We start from the raw sequence: 23,457 nt of genomic DNA on the forward strand, positions 1-23,457 counted from the left end.
GGCCATGAACTACATGTTGGGCTTTCAAGGCTGCAAAAATGTTAGGATGATTTTTCACCAAGATTGCCTTCTCTCAGGCCACCTCCTTCACAGCCTCCACTCCAAACCATGCTCTGGTGAAACTTCCAAGGCTGGGAGTGGACAGCACTCTCTTAATTAGTGATTACTTACCTCTGAACACAATTTCAGGAAATTGAACCCCACCTCCTAGTTTGGGAACCATGAACCAAGATCAAATTAACTACCATTGCTCCTACATAGAGTGTGGCTATCAGCCCCTGGTCCCACTCACCATCCTGGGAACTGTCATCTTCAAAGCACCCCTCCCTGACTGACACTCCTTTAGATATGTAGCTGTTTCTTCCATTAGAATGTAAGCTCTTGGAGGACAGGACTGTCTTTGCTTTGGTATTTGGATCTCCAGCACATAGCACAATGATAGACAAATTGAAGGGCTTACAAAATGCTTTTGAATTTATTCATTCTGCCTGATAAAATGCAAGCTGCGTCCCTTTTGTATTTGTAGCCTCAGTATTCACAGCACCTGAAATATCAAGGGAACTGAATATAAAGTTGTTGGTTGACTTGTTCCAGCTACTCCTGGTCATTGAATTAATATGAACAAAGAAAGAGGGGTATATGTGCACTCATATGTGTGTGCATGTGCACATGTGTTCACTTGTGCGTGAGAGTGAAGGTGTGTGTGAGTAGGTGTGTCTGTGTGTGCATGTGTGTGTGAATATGAGGGAGGGTGTGTGAATAGGTGTGTGCATGTGTGTATGTGTGTGGGGTGAGTATGTGTGTCTGTGTGTGCATGAAGAGTTTAGGAAGGGGGCCTGTGATTCTGCCACTGATGATTAGATATGTCAAGTTTGCCACCCGGTAGGACATTTTTTTTCTTTTCACAGCAGCGAATCAGCTCTTTTTGGCCTCTTAGCCCAAAGCTAATGAAATGTGATACTCCCTAGACTTTGAGGAGATGTGAATTCATAACCAGATGCTGCATATATGTTACCCCCTGCTCCTCCCCCATCCAGGACACCAAGAGTCTCATCCATCAGAGATCCCCTGGAGAAGGGGATCATCCCTAGAGATATGAGCCTTCTACTGGTAGGCCAAGGACCAGAACAGACTGATTGGGTCAACAGGGCAAAAAGAGAGACTGAATGGGGTCAGATAACCCATGTCTTCTCCTAGAGCACATGCTGGGCACTTGAACCTGCAGTCAGGGCATTCCAACTCAGAATTCATTATCCAATGCTTCCACATTAGAACCAGGCAGAAGTTTCTTATAGCCATGAGCAGCGGGTGAATCATGATCATTTATTTCACAGCCTCATTTCAGAGTTTATGGAGAACAAAGCAATCAGATGCAATGCTCTGGACCTTGTGGAGGGATGAGGTCTTCCAAAGAGAAATGCCAGTGGGTGGGGCTTCATGAACTCTTCCTCAGCTGATCTCCTGCTTTGTGGAAATGTTTCAATCAGTTATGTCTGCCCAGAAGAGTCTCCAGTCATACGTCTTCTAATAAGAAGGCGTAGAATGTGTGTAAAGTGAAAGTATTGTTACAATAGCATCTCATTTCATCCACTCAACAACCCTAGGAGGTGTGTGCTATTATTATCCCCATTTTACACATGGAGAAACTGAGGCTGTGAGAGGCTAAGTACCTTGTGAGGATCACCCTGCCAGTGAGTATCTGGGACAGAATTCAGATTCAGATCTTCCTGACTCCCAGCACCACAATCTAGTCATTGTTCTACTTGCATGTCTCCTGGTGGAGATGGTTCTGTTTTATCCATCAAGACAATGAATTCTGCTTCTCCTTGACTTGACAGTACTTCTGGACCTGGTGCCCTGTTGCGTTCTCTGCCCACATATCTTGTTTTTCTTCCCTGTTGATTCTGCAGTTGAGGTGTCCTGACTCCTGAGGAGGGCCAAGCTTCACCCTGCTCCCTTGCAGGTTCCCTCTACCTCATCTTTAACCCCATGTGTTTGGACAGTTCCTTCCCCTTTGAGGAAGCAGGGAGGTGTGATAGAAAGAGTATTAGACCTGAGTTCCCATCCCAACATAGGCACTTATTAACTGTATGACTCTGACTTGTACACATGGGAAAATGGTTGCCTAACCACTCTGTACCTCAGTTTCCTCACCTATAAAATGGGAATCATAATATCTACAAGAGTCAGTGTAATATAGTGGATAGAGAGCTGGCCTAAGAGCCAGGAAGATCTGGGTTCAAGTCCTGCCATTGATATATACTAGCTGTGTAAGCCTGGGTAAGTCCCCCAGGGCTCTCTCAGGGCCCCTGATCATTATTGCCTGAGAAAGTTCCTCATGGGGTGGGATCTCCCAATCTGAAATATCTCAGAGAGGTAGAAAAAAACAACCCACTAGGTGTAGCACTAACTTCACGGAGTTATTGGGAGGGGCAGATGAGATGGTATATCCCAAGTGTTCACCACATAACAAAACATTCTATAAATATCAGCTATAATAATTATTGCAAATGTTTTCAGGTCACATCTACTTTTTTAGTAACAATCAGTTACTACAGAGTATCAAAATTCAAAGGGATAACACCTACCATTGAGTCCAGTCTATGCCTCCCCTTCTATAACATATCAGGCAAGTAGTTAACCAGCTCTTGGAGAGAGGCAGGGGGGAAGAGAGGGAGAGGAGAGTGGGAGGGAGAGAGAGACAAGAAAGAAGAGAGGGAAAGAGAAAGAGAGGGGGTAGGAGGGATATGGATGGAGGGAGGAAAGAGAGGGAAGGAAAGAGGGGGAAGGAGAAAAAGAGGGAAAGAAAGGGAGGAGGGAGAGAAAGAGAAATAGGGAGAGAGAGAGAGAGAGAGAGAGAGGAGAAGGGACATAGAGACAGTGGAAGGGAGTCAGAGATGGAGGGAGTGGAGAGAGGGGGGAAAGGGAGAAAGAGAGAGGGCTAAGGAGGGAGAGGGAAAGGGAGAGAGAAAGAGAAAGAGAGAGGAGAGAAGGGAGAGAAAGAGGGATAAAGAGAATATTTATGAAGCACTTACTATGCATGTATCACTTGTAGTCACTGCCCTTAAAGGACATGCCTGTTGAATTAGGGAGACAAAATTCTACTCAGGATGTGATGATAGGACACAAGACAGTACACAACGTACAGTGAAGCACATGGTGTGAACTCTGTGCAGAGCAGGAAAGAGCTGGAACTTCAATAACTCAAGATGCATTAGGCACTTCCTGCATGTCAGGCACCATACTAGTCACTTAGTATAAAAAGACAAAAAAGAAGCAGTCTCATGGTGGATTTCTCCAGACCCTAAGGGAATGGGCAGGTTATTTCAAGTTCTCATAATAATATCACTGAAGGAGTAAGAAAGTGAATGATGTAAGTAGTGTTCATGATTAGTAACGAGATTTCATCTGTTTGGATTGGAGTGTTCATGTTGGGGGGTAATGAGAAACTGCCATAAATAGCTAAGGTAGGACCCAATTAGAAAGTACCTCGAAATCCATACTGAGAAGAAGGCACTAGAAGGAGGTGGCTCTGGGGAGCCCTATAATCCTGGTCTAGGTCCTTGCTACCCCTACCCTAGATTCTGAAGCCTATTCTTTAAGAAACTCCCTTCTTTACCATGTCATCTCTCCCATTGCATTTAGGAGACCTGGCTACTTTCTCAGATTTGGAATTCATATTCTTGGATAATTGTTCTACACTGAGCCAATATCTGATCCTTTCTTGGGTTTGACTCTATTCCCTGAACCTTAATGTGTGCAGACAGAAGCTCTGTATAGTTTGGGAGACTTGGAGCCTGCTACTAAAATGTTGAGATGATGTGATTTTGGAGGTAAAACTAGGGCAAGGCATTTAGAGCCTGGCCCTGGATTTTTGGAATTTGGAGAGCACTTTCATATGTTGATCAGAAGGTAGAAACAACATAGAACAAGGCAAGTCAACAAGGATTTATTAAGTGCTTACTATGTGCCATGCATTGCACTAAGCGCTAGGAATCCAAACGGTTGATGGTTGCCCTTTGTTCTCGAAGAAGACCAAAATGACATCACTATGTGAGTCAAGTTACAGGGTGTCAAATACAAGCAGGGTGGGAGGGTACTTCCGGTGGGAACACATTATCTTACAGCTTCCTATTTGAACTAATTATTCACGCCCCAGCTCTGCCATTCACTAAGTGTGTGACCTTGGCCAAGTGACCGAGCTCAATGTGCTTAAAGCCCAAATCATTATTAATCATTATTAATTAGTAATGATTATTTGTTAATTAATTATTAATAATTACCATCCAAACCAAGGTTCCAATCCAGGTATCTTGATGTCAAATACAATGCACTTTCTCTCTGTGTGCTGCCTCTCAAATCTCCCATTCTGCCAGAAGGCTTCCCTGAAGTGATGGCTTCCTTGGAATGGTGGCTTTCTCCTCTACTTTTCCAGGGTGATGCAAACAACATAATCCAACAATTTTCTGTACTTTCTCACCTTGTCTCTTTTACCTATAAGCTTTGGTTTTCATACCAAATAGTCAGCCCCTTCCCCTAGTGACCAATTATGCTTCAACCGTCTTTGGAATCCTTGTCAGTGAGCACCAGACCAGGATCATCATGGATGTTTGTGTCATATTGGGTGCTTGATGGCCAGCGACAGTAATAATACTGACACTACTATGGAAGGTGTCATTGATGGGAAAGATAGTTCTACTTTGGGGCTATAAAGTGCCACTGGAATCAGCTTATTATGCAGGAAAATGTAATGATTCCATAACTAGGGAAGGAATTGGGGGACCTGGATTCTAGGATCCTCTGGGTCATAACTCATCTGTAGGACTATAGACCAGTCATGTAAGTTTCCTGGCCTCAGGTATTTCACTTGTAAATTGAAGGGATTTAACTGTAAGGTCACTTTGAATTCTGAAGTCTGTAAGTCTGGATCAGATGGCAATAGTCTCTTAAATCTAGTTCCTTCGAGAAGAGAATAATGCCATGGAGAGGCTTCTAGTGAAACTTTGTAAGTCACTGCATTAGGGGTAGGAAAGAGGGCCTGCTCTTAAGGGATGGTGGTCCTCCTTTCAAAGAGGTTTTCCTCACAATATCTGAGATGTTTGGCTTTTATACCTGAGGTGTTCTGTGTAGACTTTTACCTATCTCAGTAAGAGTAACTGATGTATACCTGAGAGACACAATCCCACCACAGCCCCAGGCTCTTGTCGTATATTTCTCTAACCCCCACCTCTGTCTTTGATAGCCAAATTCCTTGAAAAAGATGACTACAACTTTGTCTCCACTTTCTCACCTCCTACTCATTTCTCAGCCCTTTATGATCTGGCTGCTGTCCCCAGCACTCTGCTTGAAATTGCTGTCTCCAAAGTTACCAGTGATCTTTGACTTGCTGAATCCAACAGCTGTTTCTCCATCCTCAACCATCTTGACTTCTCCCTTGAGACTCTGAGTTTATTGATTGCTCCTTGAAGATACACTTTTATCCCTGGAGTTTGATAACACTCACTTGACAAGTATTTATTAAGCACCTACTATGTGCCAGGCACTACACTGCGTGGTAGAGATACAGAGGAAGGCAGAAGACAGTCCTTTAACTTCATATTGGGAGAGATAACATGGAAATAACTGTCTAAATACATGATACATACAGACATAATCCAAGGTAGTCTGTGACATAAGTTAGGAAGAGAGGTGTAGTGGAAAGGAAATTGGTGCTACAGTCAGAGAACTCAGATTTAAATATTTGCCCTGACAGTGCATACATGACCCAAGGAAAGTCATTAAACTTCCCCATGTCTCAGTTTCTTTATTTGTAAAATAAAGAGGTTCAACTACTCCTCTGAGGTCACTTCTAGCTGTAGGCCTATGATGCAATAATCCTCCCCAACTCCTCCCCCAAAACACCACATTCCATTCAACCTGACCTTTAGGTGGCCCCTTTTCCACTTCTATACAGGTGGTCTCCCATGTCTACATTCCTGTCCCTTCTCTCTTCCCTCCGCAGGGACCCCTAGCTACCTTCTATGCTCAGAGCCAGTGTCTCTTCCTTCAATAAGCTTTTCCTGATTTCACCACTGATGAGTACACCTGCTCCCAGCTCTGTTGTTTACCACTTACGTGACCTGGGACAAGTCACTTCTCCACACTGGGACTCAGTTCTCAGAGAGTTTGGCCCCCATGATGTCTTAGGTCCCTTCCCGCTCTCTGTTTCCCTAAATGAGAGGTATCATGAAATGCAGGCACTGCTTGGATGGAGATCAGTAGGGCAGAGACTTTTGGTGAACCTCGGGTCACACCCACAGATTGACAGACAACAGATCATTTTAAAAGGTGGTGTTAAGCTCCACTTTCCTACTTTACATGGTACAGTTTAGCATCAAAAAATATTATATCTGTATATGTGACAATATGACAATGCTCTTTCCCCAGCAAAGGTCCAAAAATATAGCCTGGTATAATCCTTCCCTGATTTGCTTTAGACTATGAACCCATACCCTTCTCTCCACATATCTGTGCTATACCAACTCTCCAATACTCCCATTAACCTGGCACCTCATCATGATTTCCTCCATGATCCAAACCACAAGCCAGCCAAACCTGCTCATCTTGAGCCACTCTTATTCATATCCTCCCCTCAGTATTCCATGGATGCCCTGTCTACCTGCTTGAATTCTCTTGACATCTTTGGAATCCCACTGTGGCCCTTCAGGCACCAATCAGTTTTTTCTCACTCACACTCCTTTGTGATTATACAATTGTTTATTTGCATCCTTTAACCCATTTTTCTGTAATAGTTCCTTTGTGTGATGTGTGGAGGTCTCTTCTGACACACCGTGTCCACATTGTGTTAAGAATATAAGCAGTCAAATTGTGTTCAATAGAAAGAATTTTTTAAAAAAATAGGTTGATTGAGGGCACTTTTGTTGAAAGAATTCCACAGTTGTTGTAGTAGTAAAGACCTAGAAACAAAGTCAGTGTCCATTGGCTAAACTATTAGTAGTCTGTGAATATAGTGTAATTACAGCTTTTTAAGACAAAATGAATGTGGAGAATTCTGAGAAACATAGGAAAATCTTATGAACTGATACTGTAGAATTTGAGCAGAACCATGAAAACATCATAGATAATGACTACAATCAATCAATCAATCAATCATCACTTATTAAGTACCTACTATGTGCCAAGCAATATGCTAAGCATTGGATTTCAATTAGTACTGGTAACAAACTGGGTGGGAGATGAGAGTTGGAAAGAACCTTAGAAACCACATTATTCAGGGCCTTCCCCTTAATGCACAGAAGCTTTAAATGACTTCTCAAAGGCATATAACAAGCAAGTAGTATAACCAGGGGGAGGAGGGAGGAGAGGAGGAATGAGTTCTCAGACATCAAATCCATGGATCCAAGACTGGACCCTGCACCCTTGTCAATTAATTTCCTTGGGATGAGGAAAAGAAGATATATTTTACAAATTTAATTCAACAAACATTTCTGAAGTATCTCCTATGTGTAGAGAGTGCTGTTCTGGGAATGGGGAGAGCCTCAGTGATCAAATGAGGCACAGTCTTTTCCTTTCATAAAGCTTAGGGCCTAATTGATAATAGCTAGGAGGCTATGAATTCAATGCTAAGATGGGGCTACTAGTAATCAAGGACCAATGTCCAGTGAACAGAGTCCAGGCACCATCCTTTGCTCTTCAAGACTGAGTGAGAACCCTTACTCTGGGCCCCAGGTCTCTCTCTCCCTCTTTGTCCCAGCATTTAGAAACAACAGAACAAATTTTTTTTGCATGATTTTGAGAAAAAAATTATATAAGATGTACAAAAATAAAACTATCAATAGCAAAAATGACTTATCAATCAGAATAATGATCCCTTACTTTACCCCCCTCCTGCCACCCAAAAACGCACATGTATGATGGACTGGACTTTGAAGAACAGTAACGCTAATGATAATAACAGTAATGGCCCAATAGTTGTCTTTTCAAATGAGATATTTGTAAAGGGCTTGGCATAGTGCTTAGCACATAGTAGGCACTTAATAAATGTTTGCTTGTTCCCTTCCTTTGTTTTCAACTGCAGTGGAATATTCCTCTTCTCAGAGTTAGACAAAGAAAAAAAAATACCAACATAGGAGTCATTTGGAGTGTCAGCCAAGTTTCAAATGGCACTCCAAGCCTTTGAAGTTAGACTTTCGTTTACCCCTGGCCAATTTCTTGGTCCAAGAGGGGGGAAAACCCAAAGGATTAAAAAAAAAAAAGAAAACAAAAGAAGAATTGACTTCTTGGACATCAAATCTGTCTTGCAAAAGAGCATTTGGATGAATTATTTGTAAGCGAATCAGAAGCATAAGGATCCCATCTCTGTCAAAATGCACATGGATCTAGGCATCAAAGGGAAATAAATGGGGCTGCCATTGGGCTTTGCTGAATCAAGCCCAGTGAATGAGTTGTGGAGACCTAGGTTCTGCCTTTAAAGCTTGGAGATCAGTTCATCTACTGTGGCATCCTGTGCATGGGGGGGCCACCTGAGCCAGGCCCGAAGGCTGCTACTTGGCTTTGAGGAACATCCCAGGACATTCCTGCCCATCTCCACAAGGACTCATGTGCCAGCAGATGAGTCAGCTTCCCAGTGTCTGGGTGAGTTATCTGCACTGTCTCCATCTCACCCCCCACCAACAAGCCATCCTCTTAGTAGCTGTTTAAAGTGGAGCTGAAAAAGCAATATAAAATGTTTTTCTTCTACCAGAGCCAAATCTTCAATAAATCATATCTTCCCCAAAGTTAAATAAACATGCAGAAGGCAGATGACATTTGGTATCATTTTCACTTCCAAGGCGGGGGGTGTGATCCTTGTTAAAATGTTGGCTGATCTAGCAGATGTACACCAGGGAGTAGCACTGCACTCATTACTTGTGCTTCTCATTATTCCACCAACCCTTCAGTCTCCATGATCATGAATACCCTTCTGACAGATAACCAAACATCTTACCTGGAGTCTTGAGACTTTGTTTTATGTCCTAGGAATGACATAATGATGGTTGAACTCTAAAAGGTGTAGAATTTGAAATAAATAGAGCACAGCTCATTTTTGTAATGGTAAAGAGAGGATTTGAATTAATGTTAAGGATATGACCACAATACGGGTGCCATTTTTGGCCTTGGGGCCAGTTGGAACAATCATTTATAAAAGGAATTGTAAATAAAAAAAAGATGGCAATGACAGAAGACCTCTAGAGAGATCTATCCCTTACTTGGCACAAGGTGACATCTCCATTACTCAATCAGTACTTAGTAAACACCTACTATGTGCCAAGAACTAAAGGAATAAAGGCAGAATGAAATCTCAGTTTATTCACTGGGCTTCCTGGTCTCAAGAAACATTGAATAAAATCAACTGTGCTTTTCCCCCCGCCAAATTTGGAGGTTGAAATGATGATTGGGGTTGAAAAAGGCATCATTGTATGTGTGTGTGTCTGTGTCTGTGTGTGCGCATATACATACACACACATATAGTTACATATGTGTGTACACATGCATATATACATATATGTATGTGTGTATGTATATCTATCTATCTTTCTATCTATTTATAGTCTGTGTGGTGATGGACCTTTCAGAATGAAGAACACGAAACAGAAATCTTAATCCACAGTCCAGGCCCTAGGATCAAGAGAAGAATCCAGGTAATTGCCACTGAGAGAAGAAGCCAAAGCAATATTGAAGGTTGAGACTCTGAATGAAAATCCTACCTTCTACAATAGGCCTTTCTTAATCCTCTAAAATTTCCTGTATGATCATCTCCAATTTCTGTTGTATGCAGACTGAATATACAGAATTGTTTGCCCTTAGAACACAAGCTACTCCAGGGCAAGGATGAATTTTGCCTTACTTTGTAGCCAGTGTTTACTGTCATTGCTCAGTTGTTTTTCAGTCACATCTGCCTCCCATTTGAGGTTTTCTTGGCAAAGATACTGGAATGGTTTGCTATTTCCTTCTCCAGCTCATTTTGCAGATAAGAAACTGAGGCAAGCAGGGTTAAGTGACTTCCCCAGAGTCACACAGCTATTGCCTGAGACCAGATTTGAACTCAGGTCCTTCTGACTTCAGGGCTGGCATTCTATCTGCTGCACCATCTAGCTGCCCTTGGCACCTCATAGGTGCTAATAAATGCTTGTCAACGTGAATTGAGAGAGGATGATCCACTTAGGGGAATAGTCTTTGGCTTGTGACCTTGAATCTGAGGAGGGTTCTCTTGTCTTCTATCTCTCAAGATTCATTCATGAAGCCTCTAAGGTCGTATTTTAGTTTCCTATTTCTGTTTCTTTATGTTTCAACCTCCAATTCCTTCCTTAACCAATCCATTTTCCAGACTTTATGGGAGACTTTCCATCAGTTTTTTTTTTTAATTTCCTTTCTACAGTTCAGACACAGGGAGCTACATTCACATAGCTTCAGCCACAGGGATTTTGGAGAATAAAAGTTAACTGTAAACATTACCCCAGCATTGAGCTAACTCAACAAATTCAGCATTTATTAAGCAATGTGTGTCAGGCACTGTCCTTGGTGCTGGACACAGAAAGAAAAAAATGAAAAGGATGTTTGCCCTCAAGGAGCTTTCAGGGAGGGTATGCGTATTTATTTAATCAGCATTTATTGAGTACTTGCATGCAAGGGGCTATGCTGTAACATGGGAACTTCACTTGTGTGCATGTTTGGGTGCACATGTGATCTAACAATGAAATCACTAAGATCTAATAACTGTGAGTATACTGTCGTGGGTGAAATGCTGTATTTGGAGGGAAGAGAAATGGATTCCTAGCACTTGCTATATGTGTGATCATGGAGAAATCACTTTACCTCTCAAAATCTCAGTTTGCTCACCTGCAAAATGGGGATAAAGATACTTCACCTACTACATGCAATTGGTGTGAAGAAAGTAATGTATTAACTTTCAAAAAGATTTAGAAATGGGATTGGTTTGCCTGGACACACTGAATAGTATGGGGGACCAAATCAACTGTGGCTTGAGGATGAGAGAATAATAGATAAACACATTCATCTGAATTAAAAGGTCAGTTGAGTTAAACGTCAATGACACCTCATCCCATGCCTGACTTGGATACCTGACATCCCCCTGAATTGATTTGGTGTTGAACTCAACTGAGGGAATGAGGTCATTTCTTCCCAGTTCCTTTCAGGGCGAGAGTCAGACAGATTTTCCACAGAGAGCAGGATATATAAGGACTTGGGACTCACAGGATCCTAGATCTGGAGTGGGAAGGGACCTCAGTTAGAAGGTTGTTTAAAATCCCCTTTTTATCCGTACCTAAAAACTGATGCCAGTGGAAGTGAAATGATATCTTCATTGTCATACTGACAGTTAAGTAGCAGAGTCCAGTTTTGAACTCAGATCTTATGACATGTATATGTAAAAACATGTAAGAGGTTTTGTAAACCTTAAAGTACTATATCAATGTCTATTATTGTTGTTGTTGTTATTATTATTACAGAGTCTGAGGCCTCTGAAAGAACAATATTTAGATAGGGTACAGATCAGTTTTGTGGGGAGCCTAGAGATGTGCTGCAGAAGTCCACTTGAAGAGGTATCCAGAAGAAGCCAAGTGGGAAGTTCACAGGACACAGTTTATGATTTTCCTGTAGCCCTGAGAACTTAAATTTAAAAAAATAATAATAATCCTTCTACGACTCTCCTTTGGAGAATTTCAAGTCACTTTCCTGATATAAGCTTCTCTGTCCTCCCCTGTATCACTCCCTTGCTTCTAAGGGACCACAGAAAGCCCTGAGAGGCTGCAACTTGCCTGAGGTCCCTTACCATACATGTGTTCAGGTGGGTTAAAGGAAAGAACAAGCCCCTAGACACTGCTAGCCCCCACCCTGATTTTTCAGTCACCTATTGGCATCAGAGCATTGCTGAAATGGAGGCTCTTTCTGGAGTCAGAGCACTTGGGTTCCAATCCCAGCTTTGACATCGGGAAAGTCATTTAACTGTAATGGACCTCCATTTCCCCATCTGCAAAATGAATTATCCAGTGGCATATATGCATAGACACAGAAGTGCGGCATGTGTATAAGTATAGACATATGCACACATTTATGTGTGTACCTATTTATCTCTATTATATATCAGTTCTATTAATCTATCATTTACCTATCATCTCTCTCTTTTCCATCTATCATCTATTTATCATCCATCCAACTCCCCCCCCCATCCCTGATGTAAAGGGCACAAACTGCTCTCAGTGAAATTGTTACTATTGCTACATATTGATGCTCAGAAAGCAGCAGGACGAAGACTGTGTAATTCACTTGTCATATCTGGAGGAGGGAAATTTCACAGTGAAGTAAGAGGAAGGTGTCTCCTTCCACCTCTACTCAAGATTGTCTTTTCTCTTCCCTCAGTTGTGGGAGGAAATGCTGCTGGTGTAAGGGAGCTGATTTCAAAATCAGAACAGTTAAAAGCTACTTCCTTCCTCCATCCTTTCCACCTGCATTCTTCTGTCCTCTGACGACTGGTGCCTTGAACCTCAGGCGTGTGAAGGCTTGGAGATCCTCCCTGGGAATCTGCTTCCTAATGCTCCCTGAACCCATATGGCAAGTGAATCAAGAGATCGCTGCTCTCCAGTTGTTCCAAGACCTATGGAATTTTCACAGTTTCCCTACTTCCCTCCCTGGCAATGCAAATGACTTGATTTAAAATCATCTTTGTTCCTATGGAAGAAATAGAGCATGCCACCCATTAGCCTTACATAATGAGACTGGCGACTAGCCTGGAGAATTCCATAAAGGTCATCCCAATAAGAATGGGTTTAATTGACCCAGCTTTTGCTGTAAATGCAAAGTGGCTTTAGGAATTCCTCAAATTCCTCGCCTGGGTCTTCTGGGTAGAGTCACTACCACCCAGCTCCTCCGCGAGGCTGATAATAGCTAACTGAGCAGAACATGATGACTGCTTGTAACTGAATCATACAAAAGACTATTTTAAAAAGTGATTATAATAATAAGCTAAGTATTGCAAACTTCCTTCCAAATCTAAAATAAAAAATGCGTCCTTGAATTTATTGCTTCAGCTGGCCCCACCTCCCCCCATTACTGGCCTTTTCTCAACTCCATTTGGGTTTATAGATATAATACCATTTATGACTCAGACTCCAAGGGTTCCTAACTAGCTGCATTATGATTATTTGAAAAAAGAAAAGAAAAAAAAAAGAGGAAAAATGTTTTGGAGGCTTACAAGCCACCTGCACATTCCGGGCCATGAGACCCTGGAGGCTGAGCCTTCAGGGGGCTAGTCACCAGGGGACGAGCTAGTGATTAACCATCAATGAACCAGATAGGGTCTTGAAAAGCCTCAATACCAATATTAGTCAAAATAGGAAGTAAAACCCTGTGGCATAATTGCCCCCTATGGATTTTTGTTTCCAAATGAGACAGTTAGGCTTTGTGCTCTTACATTATAGGATTCAATGATTCTAAATCTTGTTTCAGCTTGGTTTTTCTTAGGAACCTCATGAAAATCAGTTAATTAAAAACATAGAGGGAGTATAGTTCAAGTCTCTGAGAATCTGAGAGGTATAGATTTGGAAAGGGCCTCCAAAGAGGTCCAATTGAACCCATGACTAAAGCCCAAATCACTAGTACTATGTTCCCAAGAGCTGGCCATCCAGTCTTACCTTGAGGAAATCCTTTGAGCCATTATCTCCCAAGTCCCATTGCATTTTGGGACAATTCTATTTGCTGAGAATAGAGAGCTATAGAAATGCTGAAAAACTCCCACTTCCCATCTATTTATGGTCTTCTTTCCAGTTTGATCTGCTGAGATCCACTCCCTCATCACCTCCACCTTTTAGAATCTCTGGCTTCCCCTAAAGGCTCAGCACAATAATAACCTGCTATAATAAGCCTTTCCTGATCTGCCCCTCCTTCCTCTTGCCCTCCTCTTCAAAACTATGTTGTACTGAACTTGTATCTCTTCTAGAGGGTATTTTCCCCTTTATAATATAAATTCCTGTGAGGAATGGAGGATTTCTCACTTTTGTATTTGTACCAGCGCAGGGCCTGACACATAATAAATGTTTGTTCAATTGAATTTAAATAGGTAGGTATCATCTCAGTCTCTTGACTACAAGCTAACAGTGGACTCAGTTGGGCATCTTTCTATGTTTACTACCTAATTTATGAATTTCAAGTGGGTCATTTCCCCTTCACCTGCCCTTGTCTGGATTTCTCTATCAGGCTCCAGGAACCTCTTCAAACTGGAAGATCACTTCAGCCTGGTAACTCACATCTCATCAGTTCCCCTTCCCATTCCTCTGTTTGGGTGGTGGACAACTCCTCCCAGAACCTCCATTTAAGAAGAGTGCTGAGACACTCCTCCAGACTTCTCCACACTGGAGACATTTTCTTTCCATCACCTCCTGCCATTTTCAGCTTCTTATGTGTTGTCTTCCCCTATTAAAATGCTAGCTCCTGGAGGGCAGGAGCTGGCTTTCTTTCTGCTTGGGAAAGCTCTCTGCTTTCCCAGAGCCTGGAGCATAGAAGATGCTTAAGGAATGTTTGATGACTTACTGGCAAGTGGTAACAGATTTATGGAGCTCAGGTTACTATGTCATTGTTGAGTCATTTTTCAGCCATATCTGACTCTTCATGACCCATTTGGGGTTTTCTTGGCAAAGATACTTGAGTGGTTTGCCATTTCTTTTTCCAGCTCATTTTACAGATGAGGAAACTGAGGCGAATAGAATTAAGTGACTTGCCCAGAATAACACAGCTAGTAAGTAACTGAGATCAAATTTGAACTCAGGAAAGGAGTTTTCCTGACCTCAGGCCCACCCCTCTATCCACTCACTGCTCCACCTAGCTGAGTTCTTACAGATAGAACCAAATTGCTTTGTACTTATAGTCAAATTCAAGATCCTAATTTTATAGATTGGGAAATTGGAACTTGGAGGTTGAAATGCCTTGATCAAACACATACATTTAATATCAAGCCTAGAACCAGAACCAACAATTCTGAGTCTCGGTCTAATGTTCTTTGCACTCCACCAACTTGCTTTACCCAAGGATTATTTCCATGATTGGTTGTGTGCACCATCTTATCAATGCACCCCTGCTGCAGGTCACAACTCACAAAGGCTTATTTTGTATATTTTGTGCCTATGTCTTCCCTTCTTTTTTTTCTTTTTCCTTTCTTTCTTCTTTCTCTCTTTCCTTCCTTCCTTCCTTCCTGACTTCCTTCCTTCCGTCCTTCCTTCTTTCCTTTCATAGATATCAGTGCAGCATCTGGCATCTCGCTTTCTTGTCTCTTGCCCTTGCTTTCATGATTTTACGTCTGTTTCTACTTATACATGTTCATTATGATGCTTTTAATGATATTTCTCAAAAGTTAAGTCATTATTAGTAGTATAGTGGAAAATACACTGGAAGGTACGTTGGCTGCGGAAAACTTGAGTTCAAATCTCATTCAGTAATACCCAAATGCTCTTAGTCAAGTCCCTTAATTTCATTTGGTCTCAATTTCATTATCCATAAAACATGAGGTTTGGACTAGAGGGCCTTCTAGTGTTGGATCCATGATCTGATGATTACACATATTTCTGCAGCTCTTGGACTCACCTCTAATTCTGCCTTTTCTGAACCTAGGTGTTGCAATGTTGGACCCTGAATCAGGAAGACTTGAGTTCAAATCCAGCCTCAGACATTTATTAGCTGTGGGACTCTGGGCAAGTCACTTAATCCTATTTGCCTCAGTTTCCTCATATGTAAAATGGGCAGGAGAAGGAAATAGCAAACCACTCTAGTATCTTTGTGAAGAAAACCCCAGATAAGGTCACAAAGAGATCGACACAACTGAAACAAATAAAAAACAACAATAGTCTGTATTTACAGCTTATAGCATCACTGGGAGAATAGTGTTACTAAAAAAAATGAGATTTTTCTACAGAGAACAACTCAAAATCATTAAGAGTGCAGTGATATTCTCTAAGTGTACTTCATTCTGATATCTTCCTCCTCATTAGATTTGAACCCAATTCATTGTCCAACAACAGTGCCTGTCCAAGTTACATAAACTGCTAACTCCATGAACTACCCATCCAACTATATGCTATAGTCTAGAAAACAAGCTTATTTATCCACTTGATTTTTCTTATGTGGAATGCTAGGCTTTGACTTGGCTCTAGCTCATTGAGGAGGCCTTAGAGTTTTCTGGAGCTCAGTATGGTCAGCACAAAACTGTCTACAAATAGGGCCATATGGAAGATCCCACCATTTACAGGGAACTCTTTGATTTTGATGTAGCCTCTTAAAGCATCCACGGCAGTGTCAAATATCTCTGCTAAGAATGTTCCTGGGGGCAGGTAAGTTGTGCAGTGGATAAAGTATCAGCCTTGGAGTAGGAGGACCTGAGTTCAAATCCGGTCTCAGACACATAACACTCACTAGCTGTGTGACTCTGGCCAAGTCACTTAACCGCAATTGCTTCACACACAAAAAAGAATATTTCTCTTAGTTTTTATTTCTTATTTGACAATGACAATCTGACAGTCATTGATTAATTAATTAATTAAATATATTTATGGTTACACACATTCAACATGGACTTTAGTATGATCACAACATAAACATGAAGAGAATATTTTGTTGGAGGGATGCCTTCAAAAAGATGTTTTGCTCAACTGGTTCTAATTTTGTTTTGTTTAATAATCCATAAGTACTAAATACTGGGCAATCATTTATCCTCTCCATCTCTTAGTGATTTGTATGAAATAACAAGTAACATATTGCCAAGAATTGTCTGTGAAAGCCTACCTTCTCACTTTTTCTTCAGTAATGTCTTTTCTGAAGGCATAGATGATTTTCACCAGACTTGATAAAGATTACAAAGTCAGAATTTTGGTCAGAATCTGCTGATGACTTCTCGGGCATCTTTTTGTTTTTTGTCTCTTTTGTTTGTTTGTTTTCTGTATTGATAAATGCATGGTAATCATATCCTTTCTTTGGTATCTTCCCTACTCTGAGATATCTTGAAAATTAAGATCATCAAACTTTTAAACCTATCACATTTCCACTATAACTTTTTCTCATTTGTGTTTGGTTGGGTCTATCTGCACATCCCAAAGTCATCATCTATATTAACAATTCTACTTCTTCACACAACATCCCTTCCCATATTGTACCCATGTTATTTTTATCTCTCATAAGTTTCCTAGGATTAGAAAACGGCCCCATGTATTAGCCTTCTTGGAGGCCGATTCTGTTGTTCAAAGCTTTAGCTCTCTATCTCTCCCATCCATCTAGCTTCATGTCATTTGCAAATTTTTATAAGCATCCACATCACTGAATTAAATAATGATTTTATATATATATATACATATATATATATATATATATATATATATATATATATATATATATATGATGATAATAATAGTTAAACATCATAGGGTCAAATATGGATCCCAGAGATTTCTTGCTGGAGATCTCTTCCTTCCAAGCAGACATGGATCCATTAAAGTGTGACCACTCTTTGGGTCTAGTCATTTAACCAGTTGTTATCTTCTAAACCAGCTGTTCACAAATGTGGCCTGGGAACCCCTGGGGATTTATGCCTAAGACAATGTTGAGGGATTTGTGAGGGTCAAGCCATTTTTCACATCAATGATAAGATATTTTAATTCATAATACAATAAACACAGTTAGATATCCATATAAACAAAAGTACTTATGGGGTAAGAGTTCCTTGATAAAATTTTAAGACTATAAAGGATTTGAGAGCAAAGAGTTTCAGAACTGCTGTTCTAGCCCATGTCTCTCTAACTTGTCCAAAAGTTTAGCTCAAGAGACTTTGTGAAATACTTCACTAAAACTAAAGTATACTATATTTCCTAAGTCCCCCAATCTTTCAGTCCCTTACTTTTATTCCAATACTTTGCAAATGTATCATGGAAATACTGTGCTCTACGTGTGGCTAATGGCAAGCCCTTTTTGTTTTCCTGCCGAGTCTTCCCAAGTTGTGGCCAATAAAACCCATAGTGTGCTCCAGAAACATGATGTGAAAGCTCTGCTTCCTGAGCTCCAGTGGAACGTCCCATCATGGGAGCTGCTCCCAGAGCTCTCCCACTTTTGTGCTTCTTTTAGAGCCTAAATATCCCTGGATATACCTTGGAGACTCAGAGGTTACCTTCTGCATGATGGCACCTTAGGTGGGCCAATTGTTTCCTATTTATGTGGGGGAGCTCATTTGTAGATAATTGTTGACATGCCTCCCCCATTCATTCATGAGCTCCTTGAAGATGGGGACTTCAGCCTTTCTTTGTAGCTTTGGCACTTAAAACACCATTCCTGGCACATCATAGGTTCTTAATAAATGATTATTGATTGACCTTCACCCCAGGAGAATTTGGGGATGAATGGTAGTCATCCTAATAGGAAAGGATTATAAATAAGGAAGCTAAGGACAAGAGAGGCAGGTTCTATCAAATCTAATCCAATGCAATGAAATCCAATCCAAAGAGGAATTCAGATTCTAGGTACTGGGAATACATAAACAAAAAAAACCAATCCTTGCTTTCATGTGGCTTACATTCTACTGGGTGAGAGGGAGATTATATGACTTTCCTGGATTCCTATCATCTACCATATCGAGTGAGAGCCATAATCAGAACCCTGGTGTTCTGGTTTAGAGGATGAAAGGATAGAGATTTAGAGCTGGACACTGATAACAAGTCCCCCCTCCTACTCCTATGATTTCTGTATGAGGAAGCTGAGGCATAAAATTCAAGTAACTTGCCCAGGATCACACAACTAGTAAGACTTGCAAGTGGCATTTGAACCCAGGTCTTTATGATACCAAGTTTACTACTCCAGATGATTTCCTTCTGAGCTTTTCTCTCATTCTTCCTCTGTAGGCAACATCAATTTCTAGTTAAAGAGAAGGGACAAACCTTTAGCCTTCCACATGGCCATTTTCCTACATCTTCTCCTTTCCCAATATTTTCTCTTGAGGGGATAAATGTAATAATTTTTTTGGTGGGGCAATTGGTGTTAAATGACTTGCCCAGAGTCACACAGCTAGTGAGTGTTATGTGTCTGAGGCCATATCTGAACTCATGTTCTCCTGACTCCAGGGCTGATGCTCTATCCAGTGTACCACCTAGCTGCCTGGATAAATGCAATTCTAATACTAATTATAACTAATTGTACTGAGCTGGAATGAAGAACACCATGGGGTCCGTAATTGTGTACCCTAGGCTGCTGCTATGATGGCCCAGAGGATTTATCTGTATCCCAGCAGGTGAATCACCGGGAACTAGCTGAGAAGCTTCATCATCTGTTCCTTCCCATCCCTCTTACCCTACCCATGTGTCCTTTCCAGGATGAAGTGATACCCTGTCTTGGCACTTAGCAGCCCCCCTGCCACATCTGTTTTCTCTAGGCTTTGTTTTGCTGTCGATTTTAGGGACTGAAGGCAAACTGTCTAGCCACTTGGGCGTGTTTAGTAGGGCTCCTTTTAAGAAGACCAATTGGACCAGAAGACCTTGGCAGTCGTTCTGACTCTAAACTTTCTAACTCTACACTCTAAACTTTCTGACTTTAAATTTCAGAATTTGTTTAATCGAGGTGCAGATATCAGCCCCACCTCTACCTTCAGATTTCCCACTGAATTCCAAAGGGTTCAAACAAGGCTCTCCTCACCCCCTTCAATGAATCAGAGCTCAAGTCTCTAGAATATCTAGCTGTCTCCCATGAGAGTTGACAAAAAGGGTGAAGGTCAATGATTTAAAATGCATAAAATTAAAGAAACAAGAAATTAGATTGAAATATAGTATTATACTTATATGCATACTATATATATATATAGTATGTATTGTATGTACATACATACATATATATGTATATATTGTTCAGTCATTTCAATTGGATTCAACTTTGTAAGTATATATATATATATATATATATATATATATATATATATATATATATATATCACACACACACACACACATACATACACACATGTATATATGTATGTATTTGTATATAGCATGTATGCATTACACACATATCTTTGCAACATCTCTTGAATACACCCCCTTTTTCCTTCTGACACTGCCACTCCACGGGCACAGACCCTCATCCCCTCATGCCTAGACTATTTGCCCTTACCCACTGGTGTGTCTGCCTGCCTCACTTTGCTCCTTACTTCAATATAGCCTCCATTCAGACACTAAAGTAATTTTCATAAAGTATAGATCTGACTATGTCACCTTCCTTATTAATAAACTCTATTGGCTCCCTATTGCCTCTAAGAGTGATGTTTTGTTTGGCATCCAAAGCCCTTCACAGGGCCAGCTAGGTGCAGTGGATAGAGCACAAGCCCTGAAGTCAGGAGGACCTGAGTTCAAATCTGACCTCACATGCATAACATTCGCTAGCTGTGTGACTCTGGGCAAGTCACTGAACCCCCATTGTCTCATCAAAAAACAAACAAACAAACAAACAATGCCCTTCACAAATAGCCCCCTTTCTGCTTTCCAGTTTTCTTAAACCTTACTCCCTGATCTCCAGTGCCACTGACTTCCTGGCTGTTCCTGGACATTTCCTCTGGCTGTCCTCCGTGTCTGGACCACATTCCCTCCTCATCTCTACCTCTAGGCTTTCCTTTAAATCTTAACAAAATTCCTGCCTTCTATAAGAAGCTTTACCCACCCTTAATTATAGTGCCTTCTTTCTGTTAATTATGTCCTGTTTATCTTATATATAATCTGTTTGTATATCTTTGTTTACTGTCTCTCCCTTTACAGTGTGAGTTCCTTGAGAGTCAGGACTATCTTTTGCTGTTTTTCTAAGCTCAGTACTTAGCTCAGTGCCTGGCATATAGTAAGTGCTTAACAATATTTGTTTATTGATGATGACATGTAAAGTTCACAATTTGAAGTCCCCTGCTCTATGTGTATGCATTAATATAGATATAAAGATGTGTCAAAGCAGCACGATAGAGTGAATAGGATACTGGGCTGGAAGTTGGAAAGATCTGAATCTGAATCTTACCTCGAATGATTCCTGGCTGTATGACCCTGGGTATATCAGGTCACCTCTCTGGGCCTCAGGTTTCACATGTGTAAAATGATGTTTCTGGGCTCTATAGCTTCTAAACTCCCTTTGCTTCTAGCTCTAAATCTATGACCATATGTGTGTATGTGTATGTGTGGTTCTAGAACATATAGATCTGGAGCTATTCTCCAAACCCTCTTTGCACTGAAACTCTGCTGCTATTATCTCAAATTTCTCCTCAGAATCTAGGAGTAGCCTTGAGAAATTTTCAGTTATTTTTCTAGTGCAATAGCTCATGAGCCCCCACTGGTATGCATCCCAATATAATAATCAGTCAATATCAATTAATTAGCCAGACAATTTTTCAAAAAGTTATTTACTAAGGCAGTGTAATAACAACACTTGCCCTGAACATCCCCACAAAAAAGTCTGTGACATGCTCTTTCACCAAAACAATAAAAGTCTAGGAGAAAATACACTTAAATTTAGGGAGAAAAACAGGCAGAAAAGGTAACTCACAGCTACTGGAAGGCCTCTGGCTGAAGTCATAAAGATGCTTCCCTTAGGTCGGTGTAGTTTTTCTTCATGGGTGCTTGTCCAGGTTATCCTTGGTTCCCAATCAAGACATTGTTATTATTAGTTGTTCTGGAAACACTGCTGGGATGGCAGGGTGAAGGTTGGCAGTCTGAAATCACTCAGTCCTCAGAAGTTCTGGAGGCCTTCTTCTAGCCAAAGGGCATAAGGTGAGGCCAAAGTAGACTCTCTCTACCTCCCAAGCAATTCCTTCTCAGCAGTGACTCTCCTCTCTCTGCCTTCCAGTTAGCTTGAGGCTTTTATATAGACTCAGATGGCTTGACCAGTTTATCTAGTCAATCCAAGCAGGCTTCCTGTCACACCTAGGGAGGTTTCCCAGCCCATGTTCACATCTAGCGAACAACTGCCAGTGATCTGAGCAGGCTGTATAAATAGATCAGACTGTAGCCTGTAAGTACCTTATCATTTACTATATGTAGGCACAGTAACTACCTAAAATGCCCCTCTTGAATGTATATGTATAAATACATATACACACATATATACATATATATATGTATATATACATGTAGACACAAATATATACACACGTATGTATATATACATACACACACACAGACACACACACACACCTATTTATTTACAAGACTGATTTTCTGTATCTATCAGATTGGAATATTCTTACCCTCATACATACAAGAGAGACAGACTTTCCTTTTGAATCTGACTTTTTAACAAAATGTTCAGTTGTTGAGATCTGAGGCAATGTTAAGTAGGAGAAAAATAGCTCAGACAGGGAATGGGATTCCCCTCCAACCACTGTAAGCACCTCCTCCTCATTTGCTTCCTCTTTCTCTTCCTCTTTCTCCCTCCCATGCTGGGACTTTCCCCTCAGTCCTCTTCCTGTAGCCTGCCTGGCCAAGGGGGGGGGGACTATACTTAGACAAGGCCTCACATTTACTCAAAACCAATACTTTCCAGTAACAAACTTGAAGGATAAGTGCAGGCTTAACTGGTAAATATTGGTTTAATCTCCAGAGAAAATTAAAAGCTTGTGGTTTAAGGTTGCCAGTAGAAGACAGATGCAGGAGGAAAAGGGACGGAAAGGCTGGAAAAGTCCCTAAATGTTGCCCTCTTTTCTAGCTTCAGGCAAAGGCACAGGACTTACCCTTTAATTTTCTCTTAAAGGAAAGAATTGTCCTAAACCTAGAAGCCTGGAATAAAATTCAATTAACTCCTCTTCCTCACCTCCCACCCAATCCCCACCCCCTGCTGCCCCCTACTTGCCCCAAACAGAGTCTCAGTCCTATATATTAAGCTATCTCCATAACTTATCTACCAAGGGCCTGGTAGAAATAGAAATGCCGGTCATTTGGACTACTCTTAGTGGAGACTGCCTCTTATAAACACAATATAATAGCATGTTGTGTGACCCCTTTTATTGCAGAATTATAGCTCACTGGGGCATAGTTAGTTGTGCCATGTTAAGTTGCTTTCATCCTTAGAGAGATTGCAGAAGCCTTGCAAAGCACTAGGGCTCCCTCTTAGAAGGCATTGGTTCTGATCCCCTTCATACATCACCAAGGAAAAGATGCCCCAGTTCCCAGAAGCCTCTGAGGTCTCACATTAGACCTTTTCAGTTTTTTATCTGCCTCTTTGCAGAGCTTTGACACAATCCCAGAATCCCACTGAGGCCCACCCAAACCTGAGTAGGATAGTGGGAAGAAGGGAAGATTTGAAATTAAGGGCACCTGGATTTCGATTTGTACATCATTCTTCACTACTCCTGTGGCCTTGTGCAGATGCCTCAATTTATTTGAGCCTCAGTTTCTCTCTATATAAAATAAGGGCCTT

At 41.2% G+C, this 23,457-nt stretch overlaps 1 long non-coding RNA gene across 1 annotated transcript; it reads right to left on the reverse strand.

Annotated features, from left to right (window-relative positions):
* Positions 1-447: 447 nt before the first annotated feature.
* Positions 448-22,405, reverse strand: LOC110192984 (uncharacterized). Its single transcript, XR_013485779.1, has 2 exons — positions 21,589-22,405; positions 448-1,461 (listed from the first exon to the last, which is right to left on the reverse strand). It is a non-coding gene; the product is annotated as an uncharacterized LOC110192984 (long non-coding RNA).
* Between the last annotated feature and the right edge of the window lie 1,052 nt (positions 22,406-23,457).

Source organism: Phascolarctos cinereus, unplaced genomic scaffold (genome assembly GCF_003287225.1).
Source record: "Phascolarctos cinereus isolate Bilbo 61053 unplaced genomic scaffold, phaCin_HiC Scaffold_4;HRSCAF=312, whole genome shotgun sequence".
Lineage (NCBI taxonomy): Eukaryota > Metazoa > Chordata > Mammalia > Diprotodontia > Phascolarctidae > Phascolarctos > Phascolarctos cinereus.